General features: G+C 45.0%; 1 protein-coding gene across 4 annotated transcripts in view; it reads right to left on the reverse strand.

Annotated features, from left to right (window-relative positions):
- The window catches only part of USP34 (ubiquitin specific peptidase 34), a 234,500-nt gene that overhangs the window by 212,026 nt on the left and 1,444 nt on the right, over positions 1–21,030 (reverse strand). The window lies entirely within an intron of this gene.

Genomic DNA, 21,030 nt, shown 5'->3' on the forward strand with positions numbered 1-21,030 from the left:
GGTCTCTCCGAGATGACCCAGAGACCAACCTGGCCGGCACGTTCTGTTCCAACTGAAGCTTCCGGACTATGTACAAAGGCAGCCCTACATAGAGCACATTGCAGAAGTCAAGTCTGGAGGTTACCAACATATGCACCACTGTTTTGAGGTCGTTCGTCTAAAGAAACGGACGCAGCTGGCGTATCAGCCAAAGCTGGTAGAAAGCACCCCGGCCACCGCCTCAACCTGAGAAACCAGGGAGAGGTGTGGATCCAGAAGTACTCCCAGACTGCAAACCTGTTTCTTTTGGGGAAGTGTGATCCCATCTAGGACAGGTAGATCAAAATCATCTCTAGAGTTCTGACCCCACACAATAAGTACCTCCATCTTATCTGGATTCACTTTCAGTTTATTTTCCCTCATCCAGCCCATTACTGCTTCCAGGCAAGCATTTAGGGAAGTTATGCCATCTCCTGAAGAAGTTGACATGGAGAAGTAGATCTGGGTGTCATCAGCATACTGATAACATCCTGCTCTAAATCTCCGGATGATCTCTCCCAGCCGTTTCATGTAGATGTTAAAGAGCACTGGAGAAAGTATGGAGCCTTGAGGGACACCATACTTAAGGTCAGATTTTGAAGAGCAACAGTCTCCAATCGACACCATCTGGAATCTGTCTGAGAGGTAGGAGCGGAACCACTGTAAAACAGTGCTCCCCACCCCCTCAGACATTCCAGAAGGATACTATGGTCAATAGTACTGAAAGCCGCCAAGAGATCCAAAAGGACCAACAGAGTCACACTTCCTCTGTCAATTCCCAATTGTAGATTATCCATCAGGCCGACCAAGGCAGTCCCCACCCCAAAGCCCGCCCCAAACCAGTATGAAATGAGTCTAGATAATCAGTTTCCTCCAAGACTGCTTGGAGCCGAGAGGCCACCACCCTCTCAATTACATTTCCCAGCCATGGAAGGTTGGAAACAGGCCTATATTTGCTCAACTCTGAAGGATCAAATGCAGGCTGCTTTAGAAGAGGTCTAATAATTGCCTCCTTAAGACAAGGAGGCATCCTGCCCTCCCTCAGAGAAGCATTTATGATTTCTACCAGGCCTCCTACAATAGCTTCCCTGCTAGACAGAACAAGCCATGTTGGACAAAGGTCAAGAGAACAAGTGGTAGGCCTCACCGTTTCGAGCAGCTTATCCACGTCCTCAGGAGTCACAAACTGAAGCCAATCCAGTCGAACCACATAAGAGGAGTTGCCGGACACCTCCAGTTCAGACATTGAATTAATTGTGGAGTCTCCATCTAGGTCGGCCCGAATCCGAGAGATTTTATCTGTAAAAAACTCTTTAAACACATCACAGCGGGTAACTGATGGCTCCAAATTCTGGTTCAAGGAAGGGGGGCACATACTAGCCCCCTCACAACCCTGAACAACTCCGCTGGATGTGAACTCGCAGAGGCAATACAGGCAGAAAAGAACCACTTCTTTGCCGCATGTATTGCCTGAGCATAGATCTTTAAATGTGCTCCATGTTGTAATCTGTCGGATTCGAGTCGAGACTTTCTCCACTTTGCGCTCCAGTCACCTACCTTGCTGCTTCTGCCCCGTAGATCTTCCGTATACCAAGGGGCCTGTTCTGAAGCGGGTTGGAGGGAACACTTAGGAGCAATCGTGTCTACTGCCCTGGTGAGCATGTTATTCCAATTTTGCACCATGGCATCAACAGGATCACCAGCAGAGCCAGCATTAAATCCCCCCAAGGCTTCTTGGAATCCTATTGGATCCAATAACCTCTTCGGGTGCACCATTCTAATATGCCCCTCGCCCCTGAAGAGATGGAAAGTGGTTGTAAGCCTAACCTTAACCAGATGGTGCTCCGTCCATGACAATGGGGAAATCACAGGAGTCCCCACCCACCGAACACCACCCTGATCAGAGTAAAAGACCAAATCAAGTGCGTGACCTGCAATGTGCGTCAGTCTGGAAACCACTTGGGATAGGCCCATAGCTGTCATGGCTGCTATGTACTCCTGAGCTGCCCCGGACAAACTGGTTCCTAAATGAACAGTGAAGTCCCCCAGCACCAAAAGTCTGGGAGACTCCAGCACAGATTCTGCAACCAAGTCCATGAGCTCAGTAAGGGATTCTGTTGGGCAGCGGGGCGATCAGTACACCAATAGAAGTCCCAATCTATCCCTGGTCCCCAAACTTAGGTACACACATTCAATATGGTCAGATACCTTGACAGGAACCCTGGTAAGGGAGATGTTATAGACAACAGCCACTCCACCTTCCCGCCCACATCCCCTCACCTGCTCCACTACAGAATACTCAGGAGGAAGAAACTGGGACCATCTGGGCCTCCAGCCTCCCCCAACCAAGCCTCGGTGATACACACCAGGTCAGCCCCTTCATCCATAATCAAATCATGGATGAGCTTGGGTTTATTTTGGATCGACCTGGCATTGCAGAGGAGCAAGGTAAGGCTATGTGGGTTGTTGGCAGTGCTCCCTAAGGTCATAGAGCTGGCAGGACAGCCGGAAGGGAAGACAGCTATTAAATTTCTGACTATCCTTCCCCGGAACAGCCTGCTGACCTGCCAATGTTTCTTCTTCTATCCCCCCACCACCACCAGAATAGCTGCCCCAGATTCAACCAACGCGCCCCCTGTCTCCCCATCTCTAGATGAACCCAAACACATAACTACTTCAACCCAATCTCACCAACAGTGAAGTAAGCAAGAATCTTCTCTAGCCGTTCAAGTTAGTATGTCAGCCCCAGCACTCAGTACCACCACCAAAGGCCGCCTCCAAAGGGCGGCCCCCTTTGGCGGCCGGCTTCGGCAACAGCCTGCAAGCGGCCTGCGCCAGCAGCTGTGCCTCTGGCTGCAGCCCACTCTAATAAAGGCCAAGATCTCAGAAGCCCAATGGGTGTGTCTCATACCCACACCAATCAGGCAGTTTGGCCAGGTGCAGAGTATATCTGAACACAATTAGAGTGAGTTCAGCCCCAGGTAGCAAACAGGCTACAGCAAGGAGGACAAGAGCAAAGAAAAAGCCTTGGCCAGACCCTTCCCCACGCAGAGGAGAGTGGAGTGTAGAAGCCAGATAAGAACTCCTTACCCCCACAGCCGTCTTCCAACCACCCTTCTATGGATATGACCAGAAGTCACTGATGCGCCTGCATGTGCCAGCACAGGTGTGCATATGTTATGCACGCATGTGCCGGCCTTCAGGTCATATCCAGAAGACAAGGATGATAGGACGGCAGGAAGGTACGCTGCTACCCCAATGGGCATTAATGAACATGGACGCCAGCAGGGGGAAAGCAGCAGAAGGAGTAAGTGCACCCTTCCCAGCTCTTAAAGGGAGACCCCCCGCTGCCTTCGAACTGCCCTGCCGCAGTTCTGTGCACAGCCCTACCATATACCACCAGCAGGTCTAAGACCAGCAGAACCACAATTTCACAGTCATTCCCCCACCCACCCAGTGTACATCAACTAAAAGGCATGAAAAGCCCACTCAGTGCCACAGACTGCCTAACAGAGATATGCAAATCAATTTGAGTCTAATCAATTTGAGCTCAAGTCACCCGAATCCAGTCATTCTAACCCTGATTTGAGCGCAAATCGATTTAGGTGATTCGAGCACCATTTTATCTCTTTGATTTCCCCTTACTGATTAGTTTTCTGGCACTGGCTTCCAAATGGCTTGAGATGCCATTGCTTCTTGGTTAGCTTATCATACTAACTTGCCCCTGCTAACCTGGCAAAGAGGCACCTTTTAATGTGGTGATTCTCTTTATTTAGCAGGGGGAGAGTAACTGGCCCTATCCACCTGCAGCAAAGTACCCTCCAGTGACTGTTGCTGGTGTCTATCTTATGTTTATTTTTAGATTGTGAGCCCTTTGGGGACAGGGATCCATCTTATTTGTTATTTCTCTATGTAAACCGCCCTGAGCTATTTTTAGAAGGGTGGTATAGAAATCTAGAAATCAATCAATCAATCAAATAAAACAAATCAAGTGTTGTCATGGGCAACTGACTGGGGGGAGCCAGGAGGGAGGGAAAACCAGAGGAGGGATTTTCAAAATGTATTTAAGGGACTGCTTGAAGACAGAGAGTCATTTTGCAGACTGCAAAGAGACTGTAGCAGCTCAGCTTTGGTGATGATATCTAGAAGTCATATCTGGGTTGTTGTTGTTTGGTTTGTGGCTTATCTGTTTTCTTCTTTCCTTAATCCATTGCTTGCTTGCTTATTTATTTATTTAGTAAGTAGCAGCCAGCGGCTTTACAATAGTAAGGAAGCCGCTCCAGTGGCTTTAAGTGGGTGCTGCTGGTTTGAATTTTTTTTCTTATTTGGATTTCTTCTTCTTGCTTGTAGCCACAGCCTCCAGTGGCTTTAACAACTGGGGTACTGTGCTGATTTTTAATTTTTCTTCTTTTGCTGCCCCAAGTTGTACCTTTGTGGCTCCCATGTGCCTGTTTGTGTGTTGACTTTGTAGGCTGGTGTGCTGTTGTCTGGTACCCACCAGGCTCTCTCAGTTCCCCTTTTTGGGGTTTTTGTTTTGTTTTGATTTTTTGGGTGCGTGTGTGAGTGCCTGACTGGTGCCCACCTGCTGTACCCCTAACTGTTGAGTCCTGCTGTCTGCTCAGCCTAAGAATGCCTCCAGAAGCAACACCTGGGGAGACGCCAACTGAAGACGCCAGAAGCCCCTAGACAAAAAAGACATCAGAAGACGCCCTCCCCTCCCCACTGCTTTGGTCAGGTTATAGAACTCAGAGTTCTTTAGATAGGGCCTAGTATGGGGAAGGGAGGGATTAGGTACTAACAGTACTGTAGGACAGGAGGGGTAAGTTTGGGTTAGAGAGGCCAAAGTAATCCCCTACCCTTTGCCTTCCCTTAAACCTACCCCACTGTTGCTCAAAGTCACTCCACTCCATACACACAAAAAGCCACCCGCTAATAAAGCCTGCTTCTTTATGGGTATGTGTGTTAATTTTTCTAGCTTCTGTATGTGTACTACAGTTCTATAGATAACAGTGTGTGTCTCACACACAGCATAAAGAGACCACCCCCAACCTGGTACCCCTTTTAAATACCTGCTTTAAAAGGCGCTTCTCCCCCCACCCATCAGAGTTATGGCTTCAAAATGTCTGAGTGTGTAAGCCAGAGCCAGGAGCAGATTAGCCCCCTGCTAACTGAGCAAAAAGGCACTTTTTAAAATTGATGATTCTCTTTATTTAGCAGAGGGGGAGCAACTGGTCTTACCCCAGGACAGCATCCCTCCAGTGGCTGTTGCTGGTGTCTATCTTATGTTTCTTTTTTAGATTGTGAGCCCTTTAGAGACAGGGAGCCATCTTATTTGTTTGTTTATATCCATGTTAACCACTTTGGGAACTTTTGTTGAAAAGCAGTATATAAATATTTGTTGTACTCATATTACCAGGCAGAGGGAGGGGTTATGGTGCTGGTTGTCGTGGATGACAGTGAGAGGGGCCTACTCCCCAAGTTGTCCTCACTGCTGTGGTAATGTGCCGGCTCACCTATCCAGAGGGGCCTAGTCTGCAGTGCAGCTGCCTGCAGCAGCTGAGATAAATTTAGGGGAAAGGTCCTCCCCTATCAGGGAAGAAGTTCTTCCTGTGCCAGCGGAGAAGGTGTTGTTGGCTCCTAGCCTGAACAGATAACTCTCTCCATCCTCCCCAATCCCCACGGGCAATGCAACCCTGCTCCCCGCCCCCAGTCTGAGACTGAGGAGGAGGAGGAGGAGGATAGATTGCTGCTTCCTGGACCTTCTCAGGCTCGGACCAAGGGTGGTGGTGTTGGTTCCCAGAAGAAACCAGCAGCAACAGTAGTAGCACTACCACCAAAATGGTCCAGGACCGATAGCAGCCTGGTGTTAGGAGCACTTTGAGCTTCGCCATGGTGACCCACACTATGCTGCCTGCATCCACTACAGGACACAGTTTGGGGGGGGGGAGGACCCTGAGCACTTTATAATGACAGGGATGTTGCAGCACCTCCAACGGCATTACCTGGGGATCCAGGACTACTGCTGCCAGCAGGAGCATGGTGTGCCCTTGAGTAGCAGCAAGGCAGCTGCTCCTGCTCCCATGCAGGGGAAGTTGCCTGCACAGTGGATACAGTCAGTAGAGAAGTGGTCTGGTCACTCAGAGCTTCTTCTAATCACCTGGACTATTGCCAAGATTGTTGCTTTGGATGACCAGCCATTTTAGGTGGTGGAGAACACCAGCTTCCACCTGCTGCTCTGACTGGTTGTCCCTTACTACAAGATCCACTCACATGCCACCTTTAGCAAGCAGGTGGTGCCCTCCCTGTACCGGTCACGCAGAGAGGCAGTGTCTGAGATGCTGCACGCAACAGCACCTGACACCAGTGTGCACTTCACTGCTAACCTGTGGACCAGCCCCCATGTGAGGTATGCTGCTTTCCTGTCCCTTATGGCAGACTGGTGGGGGCAGGAGAGCAAGGTGACATCTGCTGCTGATGACATGGCCAGACCCTCCTGTGCACCAAAGCACAGATGGGCTGTTCTTCATAGGGAAGTCCTGGACACTGAGCTGTTGGTAGCCATAAGTCACCAGGTGAAGGAGTGCCTGTCTGGGCAGCCAAACCTTCACCAAAAATTCATGGTCATCAACAATGCTACCAACATAACTAGGACAGCCAATCAGGGTCAGTTTGTGTTCATCCATTGTGTGATACATACTCTGAACCTGGTTGTGCAGGATACGCTTGGCCCTTCAGGGCCTGCAATCAGGCAAGACATCCTTGCAGAAGACACTGGCTACCATCCTGCTGCTGCCACAGCTGCTCTTGTGGAGAAGTGCCACAAAGTATCAGGTTTCTTCCACCAGAGCAAAAAAGGTAAGTGTATGCTCAAGTGATATAGGAAGATGCTTTCATACTGCACAGGAGGAGACAATGGTAAACCCCTCCTGTATTCTATCAAAGAAAACCACAGGGCTCTGTGGGTGCCAGGAGTCAAAATCGACTTCATGGCACACTTTACCTTTATGTTCAAGGAGAGGCAGCTTGAGCTTGGCCTACCTGATCCCTCGAACACCTAATCCTTCAGGATGTTCCGAACCAGTGTAACTCCACTCTTTTCTTGCTCCGGCATCTGCAGAAGCAAGAGCCAGCCACCCACAGCCTGGCAAGGAGATGGGCTTTGGAAGTGTGCGACCCATTCAACCAGGAATGGGCACTCATTTCCAAAGTTGTCTGGCACTTGGCCTGTTCTTTGTTGCCATGAACAGCTTGTGTGTATAGCCAGCAAAGTTGACCCAGGCTTTGCCCACCACTCTTTTCCTCAAAAGGATGATGGGTAAGCTCCAGTCCATCTTAACCACTGGGGAAGCAATTGCCTTGCCAGGTCAGCTGAGGAGATGGTGGATTGGCTAAGGACCCCCTTGTGTGCATCAGCAGGGCATGTTTTGTCTTGCCTATGTGAACCAAAGACAAAGGGCAAGGCAGTCACACCTGACAAACTGCCTAGGTGGCTAGGTTGCAGAGGTTAGGCAAGCCGAGGAGGCAGTGGCTGGGGCGCAACCAGGAGGAGGGTGCTGGAGTGCCTACAGCTAGTGCGAAGTCCACCACTCACAACAGCATCGCCGCTGCTTCCCGGTTCAGCAATGTGGTGTCCCTGGCAGGGCCAAGTGAGCCGGCAGTTTCTCCTCAGCATTCCACCCAGTGGTTCACGGAGGGCTTCCTTGGCACCTTGCCAAGGGCACAGGAGGAGCTCACCGAGTCCAGCAGCAACGTGACCCTGCAGCAGCAACTAGCATCAAATTTGCCTTTTTCGCAGCTGTCATGCACTGAGTCAACATTTTCAATGAACTGTCCACCATGACCCCAAGATCTCTTTCCTGGTCAGTCACCGACAGCTCAGACCCCATCAGTGTATATGTGAAGTTGTGGGGGGTTGCCCCAATATGCATCACTTTACACTTGCTAACACTGAACTGCATTTGCCATTTTGTTACCCTCTCAACCAGTTTGGAGAGATCCTTTTCAAGCCCTCACAATTTGTTTTGAATTTCACTAGTCATTTCCCTGACTCTACTTGTTATCCACACTGGTGACATCTTGAACTTGGTAATACCTTCTCTCCTTCTTGGTATACATTCCCACTGAGCTTCTATTATCGTGGTTTTGAATACGTTCCATGCTTTCTGGAGTGATTTGATCCTCCTGACTTTCCGTTTCAGCTTACCAGTCCAATTGTTTAGATGTTTCCTCTTCTGAAGTCCAATACATCTGTGTTGGACTTCCTTGGCAATGTTCCACTCGCATATACGCTGAATTGGATCACACTATCGTCACTGTTCCAATGGTTTTACAACTCTGACATCCCACCCCAGGTCCCAGGCACCACTCAGGATTAAGACCAAGTCTCCTCCTCTTTGGTTGGTTCCACAACCAACTGTTCTAAGGCACAATCATTTAGCATGTATAGAGATTTGGCCTCTGTCAATACTCACATGTTAATTTGCCCGTTATTTGCCCATTAGTCTATGTGAGGGTAATTATTTGTCCATTAGTCTATGTGAGGATAATTGAAGTTGCCCATTATTACAGCTCTGTCTCTCTCTGACGCCTCTCTGATTTGCTTCTCCAACCTGAGTGAGGTCACTCTCAGCATTTTCATCTGGAATGTAATAGCACATTCCTTGTAGCACATTTCCTTTCAGTCCTCATAATGTCACCCATAATGATTCTGTGGAGGACTCCGATCCTCCTAGGTTTTTTAGCTTGTTGGATTCTATCCCTTTTAGTATACAGTGCTACTCCACCCCTCCCTATCCTTTCTGTAGGTTTATATCCAGGAATAACAGTGTCCCACTGGTTCTCACCATTCCACCAGGTTTCCATTATGCCCACTATATCTATGTTTTCATTAACAACCAAGAACTCCAGCTTGCACATCTTGGCTCAGAGGCTCCTGGCATTGGTGTATAGACACCAAATCCAGGAGATAATCTATTATGGACCAAGCAAGGCAATTATATTCATTAGCTCTTTTAGATTCATTTTTCTGTTACTAATGTGATATTCAGTGATATTGTTTTCAGTGTGATATTGTATAGTGATATTGTATTCAGCTTTGTTTCTATGATTCCATACATGGATGAAAGTGAATCTACAGTGCCTTGTTTTTCTTACTATTAACACAATCGTCTTTATAGCCAGTTTTAAACACACATTAAATTTTCCCCACACTATTTCAGGCATCCTTCCTCTCCTCTCCCCACGCACCCCACTCCACTAAAATTCCAGAAGAGACATATTATGCTGCTTTTGCTAAGCCTGAACTGATTAGCAAATTTGATTCTACTGAATTCAGACTCAGCTGAGATTAGAGCTCTCTTTCCTGGACTGTCCACTATAGTGAATAATTGTCTCTTTAGGTAAACTAGCATAGCAAGAAATTAGTACTTACATCAGTGGCTGCTATTGCAAACATGTCAGTATTTTATTTTATTTTACCAGCCTTGCAAACAACACTAGCCTACAAGAGTTTAGTAGCCTGCAATATACCTATGTTAGTAATCTGTGGGCAAAACCAAAGAAAACCCCAATTTCTGTAATACTTCTAAGTACTTATAATACTTCCCTTCTAACTGCAGGGGTAAATAGATAAACTTGCAGAGGCCTGAGCAATTTCAGGATACCATGCAGCAGAGCCAAGAGAAAGCACTGTTCATCTAAGGTCCACAGCTATCAGAACATAAGAACAGCCCTGCTGGATCAGACCCAAGGCCTGTCTAGTCCAGCACCCTGTTTCACACAGTGGCCCACCAGATGCCTCTGGGCAGCCCACAGGCAAGAGCTGAGGGCATGCCCTCCCTCCTGCTGTTACTCCCCTGCAACTGGTACTCAGAGGCATCTTGCCTCTGAGGCTGAAGGTGGCCTATAACCCTCAGACTAGTAGCTGTTGATATACATAAATTTATCTAAACCTCTCTCAAAGCCATCCAGGCTGCTGGCAGTCACCACATCCTGTGGCAGAGAATTCCACAAGTTAATTATGTATTGTGTGAAAAGTACTTCCTTTTGTTGGTCCTAAATTTCTGGGCAATCAGTTTCACTGGATGACCCCCCCTGGTTCTAGCTTGATGAGACGGGGAGAAAAACTTATGTCTCTCCCCACAATGCATGATTTTATATCAGTGTTTCCTCTAATTTTTTTCATCAGTGAGCGGAATGAGTTTTGTTCTGGGTAGCAGTATCAAGACAGTGTGCGCACTGTGCATTATTATGTGGCACTTTAGATACAACACACATGGCAAAAATATGGAAGGAAAGAAATGTACTTTACAAATCTATTTATCTGTCTTCGGTTTTAAAAGCAACTGTATTTGCCACTGGTAGTTAAAAGTGGCCAATAAGAAAAATTTTAAAAACCCTTGTTTAAATTTTGTTTATTTAAATGTGAGTTCATCCTTACTTTCTTGCTCTTATCCTGTAGAATGTTGATTGCCTTAGTTGCCACTTTAGGAAAAGGAGGCAAGGAGAGCTGCTTGGCCACAGTGCTCCAGAGAATCTCTGCCAAGAAATGGCTGGACTTTTCCTTTGCCTCCCATTCTTGCTCAAAAACACAAGTGGGAAACATGAGTAAGGGTGGCCCGGTGGGGGGGGGGGAGGGGAGGCGGAGAAGAACAATGATATGGCCGTTGCTTGGTTTGCAAAGCAAGTTCCTCTTGCACCTGCTCAGGAACAGGGGGCACATTTGGGGAGGAGGGTCGGTTTGTCCATTGCTCAAGCAGTGCTGTGGACATTGGGACCAAGCAGCAGCCAAGTGAGGCCCCCACCCGCTACTTCACCCATTCCCAATTAACTTGGGAGACCACCATTTTGACTTGGTGACAAAAGCCAAGCAAAACTAGGGACCTCCCCACTCAGACACAGAACAAATAACTGATGCAAGCAAGCCAAGCCTGGAAATCAACATATGCATCAAGGAATCAAGCACATACAAAATACTTATCAATTTTGCAGATGAGATGGACAGATCACTTGCCCAAGTGAATACATGGCAGAGCGCTTTAGCACAACCAACCCCAAAAGCCAGTTAGGGACAAACACAGAGAAATACAGACTGAGAAAATCAGAAAGCTGAAGACATACACATTATCTCACATATATTAAGGCTAGGTGAGACCACCGCTCTCTACTACTGCTTGTCACTGAAGGTGCCCTGCTGCTGACATTCTCCTCAACTTCCACTACATTTACTGTGGGGAAACAAGCTCACTGGCTTGCCTTTCCAGACAAGACAAGGAAAGTAACATTAGGAATCCATCTGGGACAGCTTTTGGGTTCTGGATGGAGCCTGCATTCCAAGCTTGTCTGGTTACCTTACCACAGTTTCCATATAGGACTGAAGAGAAAGTGGGTGTTCATTGGTGGCCATTTTAGATTTCTCATGCACAAAGTCTAGAAAGAGAAAGGAGCCACAAGATTCCTAGCATCTGTGCTTGAATAAATGGAGTGTGGCAGGATAGCTGTTAGAGCAGGCACTAAGTCCCAGTGACTTCCTCTCACCTTTGACCCTCTGAACGGCCATAACAGAGTAAATTGGGGCCCAATCCCACTACTCCCCTGCACCATAGTGTCCCTGCTCCCACTGGCCCTCTGAGAACTCCTACCGTTGCCCAGGGCTGATCACCTGGAAGGTGACACTTCACCAATAGCGATTGGAAGAAGATTGCCATTGGAAGATTGCCATTAACAAACCTGTGTTATAAGTTTGGGCTGTGAACAATAATATGACCCACCAATTCTTACCCTCTGTTTGACAGCATTTTGGCCTCACTGTTTACATTTCCCCTCCATCTGCATGTACATATATCTCTATACCTGTGTTTCCTCTAATTTTTCTCATCTGTGCATGGAATGAGGGTTTTTTTCTGAGCAGCAGTATGAAGGCAGTGTGCACATGTGCATTCAAAATAGGGCCTTCCTGATTCAACCTGAGCAGGATCTAAAATTAACTGAACAGACAAAAACTTTTGTGCATGCACACATGAGCACACCTTAGAGCGAACACTGCACACGTATCTTCTTTGCTGGCAATTTGACACCAGGCTGAAGCTGTGTTTATTATTATTTATTATTAATTCAATTTCTATATCATTTCATAGATCTTCTTGAGTCTTCCAAGGTTTTGTTCCCGATTGTTTATTCTTCTAAATATATTTCTTGTTTTGCTTTGTTTACTGCTGTTTAATTAGGTTTGGTTGTTTTGATTAATGTATTATGTTTTAATAGCTGTTTTTTTGTATTGGTTAGCCACCCTACAGAGCCAATTGGACCTAAAAGATTGATTCTAATAAATAAAATTAATGTATGGAGGATAACACCTTCATGCATTTGACAAAGTGGGCTTTAGTCTAGAAAAGCTACAATAAATCAATTTATCTTTAAGGTGTCAGTAAACTCCCCATTATTTTCAGACACATACTGGTGTTACAACAGTAACTTACTCTTTAAAACACTTTGTGCCCCAAGATTATAAAGAAGTTATTTTTCCATATTTACTACTCAGGTGAAATATTAAACAACATTAATGGCTCTGGAAGCAATGATAGTGCCTGATGATCCACAGCAAATATGCAGTCTTGTGAATGTACTCTTTGGGACACATCCTATAACTTTCTATGCTTGTACTGAAGTGGGCAGGCCTAACATCAATGGTCCAAATAAGTTAGTACCCATAAAAATGTGACAGGCCTCCCTATGTTCACTGTATATGACAAAAATCCCATAACGTTTATAAAGTTCATGCTACCTCTAGGTTCAGAGGCAGTATGCCTCTGAAGGCCAGCTGCAATAGGACAACAATGGGAGAGGAGTATATTAATCTTCTGCTTATGGGCTTCCTAGAGGCATCTGATTGGCCACTGTGGAAAACAGAAAACTGAATACAACAGGCCTTTGTTCTGATCCAGCAGGACTCTTATGTCCTTCCCAGTTGATCACCTGGAGGTGACTTGTACTGTTTATTCCTAAGCATGTTTCCTCAAAAGTCCTACTGAGTTCAATGGGAATTATACCAAGTAGTTGTGCAGCAGATGACAGCTTTACTCACCACAAGTAACCAGGTCAATGACTATTTACAAGCTTGTCCTACTAAGCCCTACTGTAATTACTTCTAAGTTAAAGAACTGATTCACACGTTACATTTAGTACTTGAGCACTGATTCCCAAGTGTTCCCATTTATTTATGGAATGCAGCCATGTAAGTAAATCAAAATTTCTGCCTGCATAATACAGAATTAACACATGTGGGCATCATTCATAAATGACAACACACTCATATGTCCAAAATGAATGAAATGGCTACAGCTGTACTACAGAAACACTCTTAGATTTTTAAAAAAGCATCCAAAGACTTTCTAAGCAAGTCAATGGTGGAGTATTTTACAACAGTGTGCAAGCAGCTATTAACTGAACCCAACAATTAGGAATGTGCAAATCAGTAAAGTTGCGAGAAAGTGTCAGAAATCCCGGCTTCCAAGACAAGGTGGCAGCAGAACATGGGGGAATGGCCCCTTGTAGTGTAGTGGTGGTGGGGCTCTTTAATTGTCTAGTCAGCACTCATGTGGGTGCAGCTGGGTGACTAAGAGTATCTCAAGAGTGTCCAGGGTTGGGCGGAGAGCGACACAAGGCAGCCTGGGAAAGCACATGGGGTAGTTGAGAGCAAGCAATGTGATGGCTGGGTAATGTAGTTTGTTTATGTCACCCAGCAAGAATCACAGCTGAATCGGGATTTGAACTCAGGTCTACTCAGTTCTAGTCCAGCACTCTTAACCACTACACCACGCTGGCTCCCATTATTCAACCCAAGAGTCTTCTCCCCAGAGTTGGCTCAGCAATTAAAGAGCCATCACCACTAGGGATGTGTGCAAACCTGGGTTCATGCACTGGTTCGAAGCCAAACCAGTTCTGCAGGTCAAGTGCAGGGTGGGGTGAGCAGCACATTTCAAAGTGAGGAGAGCTCCACCACCACTCCACACAGCTTCCTGCTGTGGTGGCGACCTCCCATTAGTTCGCGTGCAGCAGCAGTGCTCCCCCCACCCATCAGCCTGAACAAGCCATTGGCACACATGCGTAGCAGCCATGCACATGCCAGCACCGCACATCCCTTATCACCACCACCATATGCAAAGGGCAATTTCCCTGTGTTCTGCTGCCTTCTCATAGTGGGGGCACATTGTCTGACATCCTCTCCCAACTTGCACAGCCCTGCCAACAATGTACTACTTAAATCCCTAGTTTCTGACATGTCAGAAATGCAGCACACACACCCATTTCAAAAAAAAGCACACGTACATGGAATACCGAGACACAGTTCTGCAAGAAAGAGGCAACATATAATAATCCAGTGCTCACATTTTCTCAGCTCTTCAGACATGGGTCTGTCTCAAGAGAATGCTCCCACAGAAACATTGAATCGACATCCTAAAAATGAAAGTAATTCTACAGAATAACTTGATTCTGCAAGAGTTCTACATTGGCAGCTTAGTTATGCAGAACCCACTGGAGGGATGGTGACTAGGATAATATTAAGAACAAGTACTTATCACATGCTTAACTTTCATCACAGGCGCAGCAGGACTGTAGTCCATGAGATTACTTAAGATAAGTCCATCTGTATTCTACGAATTATTCCTGAATAGCACTCAAACTAGCTGCTCATGCCCATGTCGATATAAACTGCTTCAATTTAATAAATGCACCTTAAAGCCCTTAACTGCTCCACTGTTTATCCCAAGGAAGGTAAAAGCAAGCAAGATGTCCTCTTTAAAGAAAAGGAGTTAATTCATATAGCAAAATCTGAACTAAGTCATATTGTAAACTCCTCAGAGGAGGGACCTGTCCTTTTTTGTGTGGTGCTTTACAGTGTAACAATAATATATTGTCAGGATGTACTGACTGTGAGGTGACTGTGGGTATTCTGTGAGGGACACAGGTGATTTACTCTGCAATAGGGCGCAGCACCCAACATATATAAATAATGCTAGCTCCTACACGTTTTTCAGGAAAAGGGCCTTGCTCTTCTTTTTTGTGAAATGCTTCTGTCCACAGCAGACATTACTTACTGCAGGAGACAGAACTGTGAAGAATACTAAGATACCCCCACATTGCTCCCCTGAACACAATACATCCGATTGCTATGCATGGCTGAATGTAAAACTTTTAAGTTAAAACTGTGTACAGGCCGAGAATCGCTTATCCGGACTGCTTCAGACCAGATAGGTTCCAGATTTTGGAATTTTCCAGCATAGTCCATAACACTGAGTCGGAACTCTCGCGAGAGTTCCACCAGCAAAAAAAATAAAATGGCGGTGGCGAAGAGGAGGTGGGAGAGCGGAGGAGGCATGAGGTGAGGTGTCAGTGAGGTGGAAGTGGCAGGTGCCAGTGACGACGGAGGTGGCAGGGATGAGTGGACGTCGGCAGCGATGGGATGGCCGGCCCACCCAGGCTGGGCCTAAGGGAGGCATTGGGATGGCCTTTGCCTCGAGGAAGGCATTTTTAAAGTGAGCTGAGGCGTTTTTGTTGTTGTTGTTTTTAAAAGGCATGGTGTCTGGATTTTAGAGCATTCTGGATTTTGGGTGTCAGGATATGGGATACCCAACCTGTAAATGGTATACAAGGCACACCACCCCAAAATAACTTCTGCAGACGCATCCAATACTGTTTGCCTTCAATTTCTGTGAAGACAGCCCCCTCCCCCCCCCCCCCGCAAAAAAGCACCAGAATCTAGAACTGTTTTCTGTTGCGTGGCTTTGATTTATTTTTGTCCTGAACCCTGATTCCTCAAAGCACTGGTAATGGAAAGTCATGGAAGTACAATACACATTTCTTGATGCAAACAGGAAGAGATTTTCACCACACAGTAGGAAAATGGACCACACTGTCCTGGTGACCCTCGCCCATCTTCTCTTCTCATAAGACTCTCCCATTCCCTTCATGCAGGCATTTTCAACCAGGTGGTACCTCATAGGAGGTATGTGAAGCCCTCCCGCCTCCTTGACTCACTAGCATGCCATACCACTGGCTCCCAATCAGAGGACTTCTCTAGCAAGCAAGTTAAGCCCTCTCCAGAAGGAGAGCAGTGGCGTGTCAGGCAGCATCCCTCCCTTCTCTTCTCAAGACTGGCTAGTTAGAAGGTCCGCCCACCTCAGCCTGACTGACAGGTTCAGCAGCAAGATAAATGCTATCATGCTCATCAGGCAACATTTCCTCCATTGCTGCTGAGCCCGTCAGGCTGAGGGGGTGCGGGCTGAGCCTGAGCACCTAGCCATCCAAGCACAAGGAGAAGGTAGCAAGGGTATGTCCCACACCAGGGGAATGCTGTGGAAGACTCCACAGCAAAAGGCTGCCCACAAGGCTCCAGAGTGCAAAAGGAAGTCAGTGTATAGCTAGTGTTTCCTTTTGTTTGCCTGATTCCAGAGCAAATTAATTTCACTTGTAATTTTCTTAGCACCAACACTGGCAAGATTTACCTGTGGGTATCTCCATTCTTGGTTTCTTGAATATCATCATTTGTTTCCCAACAACTTTGGTAAGATTTACTTAAAGTATGTGGTCACAGTTCTTAGCTGCTTGCATGTTGTCAGTTTATTTCCCACTAGTTGCATGTTGTCAGTTTATTATCCTACATTTTGGCAGTCTGGAGCCCTAGTTACAAGGCTCCAAAGTGCATGAGGAGGAAGTCACAGTGCACAGTTAGTGTTTCTTTTGGCTTGCCCAATTCCAGGGCAGACTGATTTGGCTTGTATTTTCTTGTCACTAACATTAGCAAGAATTACCTGTGGGTATCACAATTTATGCATGCTTGCTAATGGCTCAAAATAAAGATCAAGTTACAAATTACTACTCCCACTGAGAGCCACTCATAACTGTAGCATTTGAGTGAGTACACAAGTATCTATATAAGAGTACATATTTGGCGTACCTGAGTTACCTGAACTCAAGCTTTGAGACAGAAAGAATATACCTGTTAAAAAGAAGGTTGAAAACCCCTGCCTTAGTGAGACCAGAAACTATTCCCCAGCTAGCATGCAGCAGCAAGAGTAGAAGATTTGGGGAAAGATTTTGAAGATAAGAAAGTCACCACTCTTTGGGATGCAAGATCCCTTTTATATGCAATCCCCTCACCTCCAGCTTTTGCCCTATACCTTTCATTATTATGACATTCTTTATTTGGATCATTGCGTGCAATATGGCATCCAAAACATATGTTGCTCATTTGCTATCCCACACACAAAAATAGCTGTGTGTCAAACTATAATACACACTATTTTGTGTGCTCTGTTTTGTATACACGAACACTCTTTAATAATGTTCAGTGACACAATGGAACTTTAATTTCATTCCTGGATCTCTCTCAGGGAACAGCTCCAGTAGATTTTGTATAATGAAGAGGCAATCTCAACTGCTCAACAGGCAGGACAGAGGACTGCTGGCAGTCTCCGACACACAAGTTTTGATCATTACCTCATTCTTTACTAGCTTTCATGGGGTTGTGTGTGTGTGTGTTTTAAATAGACAAGGCCTTGATATTTCCAGCAGTAATATTCAAATTATTAGATCATTTAAGAGTTTATTGAAAACAAATAAAATTACAAAATGCAAGCCAGGGAAGCTCTTGTTTTTTTTTTTAAAAAAAAAATCCTCTTAAAATCCTCTTAAGATTTTTTAAAAATGTTTTATTTATTTATTTAATTTCTACACCGCCCTTCCAAAGATGGCTCATGCTGGTTTACAAAGAGAAACAACAAATATATAAGATGGACCCCTGTCTCCAAGGGGCTCACACTCTAAAAAGCAGCATAAGATAGACACCAGCAACAATCACTTATAAGAGTCAAATTATGAAATCTTTTTAAATTATTTGTTTTATTAAAACAAAGTTACAAAATTCAAGCCAGGGAATCCTCTTGTTAAAAAAAACCACCCTGCAACATGCAATCCATACCACTCAACTGGGGTTAAAAAAAACAAAACCCTTGTAATTGGCATACCCTTCCCCAACTGGGTCACATAGTTTCATAGGTGAAGGAAGAGCAGATGGGCATTTTTCATCCCCTGAAACTATCTTTAATGTGCTTCACTGCATTTGCAATCACATGTTTTAGAGATATAGGAGACTGCCTTTATCCTCTGTGCCACTTCTAGGAATTCCTGATATGCCACAACTTAAGTCAAAGAAAAGAAAAACCTGTCATTTCAAATGGTGACTATTCCAAAATGGTCAGCTTGGAGGTCTTCACAGAAGCGCAAACAAAAGTAAATTGTTACTAGGGGTTCTATGACATAAGGATCAATTAAAAAAAAACTCCACCAGGTAAATGGTTATTCCCCACTAATTATAAGTATTTGCAAGAACAATTAGCTCACAGGACCATGCAATGAGTGCACCAAAGAACCAGACAGCTCAACAGACAAAGCATCAGACTTTGGGGATGGAGCCATAGCTCCATGCTAGAGCATCTGCTTGGCATAGAGAGGGTCCCAGAATCAATCCCTGGTAGCTCCAGGTAGGCCTCAAAAAGACCCCTTGTTATGTCTAAAACCTCGGAGAACCCAGTCAGTGCAGACAATACTGAGCTAGATGGATCAAAGATTTGACTTGGTACAAGATGGCTTCCTGAGTAAGGACACAAGGAAGAAACATACATATAGTTCTGAAGTTCACATCAAGAATCTGTCCATGCTTCTTACCAATAGAATCATTTCAGATAAACTGCAGTTTTTGTTTTTATTTATTTTGATTTGATTTGATTTGTATACCGCCTTTCCAAAATGGCTCAGGGCAGTTTAAATGGCTCAGGGCATTTGTTTGCGTTTTTGTTTGTTTTATTTTTTAACATTTATATCCCGCTCTTCCTCCAAGGAGCCCAGAGTACTACATACTTAAGTTTCTACATACTACATACTTAGGTTTCTCCTCACAACAACCCTGTGAAGTAGGTTAGGCTGAGAGAGAAGTGACTGGCCCAGAGTCACCCAGCAAGCCTCATGGCTGAATGGGAATTTGAACTCGGGTCTCCTCGGTCCTAGTCCAGCACTCTAACCACTACACCACACTGGTTCAGTTGAAGTTTATGCACATACAAAATATAAGGCCAGGAGTAAAATATATAAATTCCAGCCAACTTCCCCCCCCCCCAGTTGAAGTACTGCAATTACATCTAATTTTCTTTAAAACAGGTTAATCTGATAGTTATCTGCCTTAAAAACATTTGACTACAAAACTCTCCAAATATTACGTTAGGCTGTTCCTACTGCATTTTTAATACTGCTCAGTATCAAATTTCCAAAAAGTTATGAGCTCTTCAGCTATTTACTGGAGACTAATATTGAACTAGGAACTGCATGTGGGGAACACTTCCAGGTGCATGGTCAGATGATTTTTTACATTCCCCTTTCCCTTGCAGTCTCCTGAAAATGTTTCCCTGAGGATGTAGGCCTGTGTTTTTTTCAAAATAACCATTTAAACTAAGATGGTAGGCATTACCATCTGTGGAATTCTTACCCATCTACATTTGTTTTAGATGAAATGCAACTCTAAGGGGCATTTTCGTTAGGGGTTTTCCTCTCCCCTCAAGATTACAGTCATATCCATCAAACAAACAAATATAATCAGCCTATAAATCTGATTACATCCAAGCTTTCAACTGGGAAATCATATGCTATAATGCTACAAACACTTTCAGGAGTCACTGAAGGAGAGCAGTGGCAGAGACCAGCAACCCCAAAGGACTTCTTCCATCTCCCTCCTATTTTAGGAACATTACTGTAAAGGAGGACAGCAGTGCTCCTTCTAAGGCATGCACCTGTGTGCACACTCACACGTTTTTTGATGTGTGCTCAGTTGATTTTAGATCCCGCTCAGGTTTAATCAGGAAGGTCCTACTCTGAATGGATGTGCTCACACACTGCCTTGATACTTCCACCCAGAACTAAACTCATTCCGCACACAGATGAAAAAAATTAAAGAGAACACTGGAAGAGAGTAACAACTATTGTGATTTGTATGGTGTTTTTATTACATAAACACACAAAAAGCACAACAGTAGTTAGTCACTATTTGACTAGCCACTACTTTTGTTATATATGTAACATTTATACACTGCCTTGGAGTCTAGCAACAAAAGGCAATATAGAAATGCAAAATAAATCTGATGACCTCAAGGAGACATACTCTTCAGCAAGCAAAATCACTATTGTGATTTGCATCATGAATCAGAAATAGACATATTAAATATGCAAAATAAGACTACAGGATACAACTGACAGAACTGTAACTCTTCAACAAGGTGCATTCCAAGTAAATGAACAAACCCAGGAGTAAAGCAGATTGCCCAAATGTTAATAGCTTTCTAACTTTAAGTTTTGCTTCAGTTGTTCCTTTCTCTACAGTTCTGGCCTAATAGGCATCATTTAAAATAATATTCTTTCAGAAATTCACAATTGTGATGATATCCAGAACACTCTTCTCCCAAAATACATGATAGAGGTAACTTTAACAGCCCTTTAAAATATATTTAAAACTTGAAACACGAACTCTAAGTATGTTTGCATAGAATCAAGTCTCACTCAGCAGAATGGGACCTTCTTCCAAAGAAAGTGTGCATGGGATTACATCAAACACATTCTGATTCAAGATGACTGCTTAAAATAATTATTTACTAAACGGGGGGGGGGGGAATAGTGCTCTCTATTTTCAAATAACATCACAACCAAGGGGACAAAAGGCGAGGTATGCTTGAATGCTGAAACAAAGCTAAAATAAAAGCAATTTGTGTGGCTGTGTAGAGAAGGGGAAGAGATCATTTCAGAAAGAGGGAATTTTTCAACACATTACATTATCCTTGTATTTTATCAGCAAAAAGCAAGAATTCCGAACAGGAAATAAGCTACTGCCCTCTCTCTCTCTCTCTCCTCCTCTCCACTATAACCCCAGCCCAGAATCCAGAAACCAGGAGTGACTTCAGTTTCAAGACCTTC

The sequence above is a fragment of the Hemicordylus capensis genome, chromosome 1, assembly GCF_027244095.1.
Source record: "Hemicordylus capensis ecotype Gifberg chromosome 1, rHemCap1.1.pri, whole genome shotgun sequence".
Lineage (NCBI taxonomy): Eukaryota > Metazoa > Chordata > Lepidosauria > Squamata > Cordylidae > Hemicordylus > Hemicordylus capensis.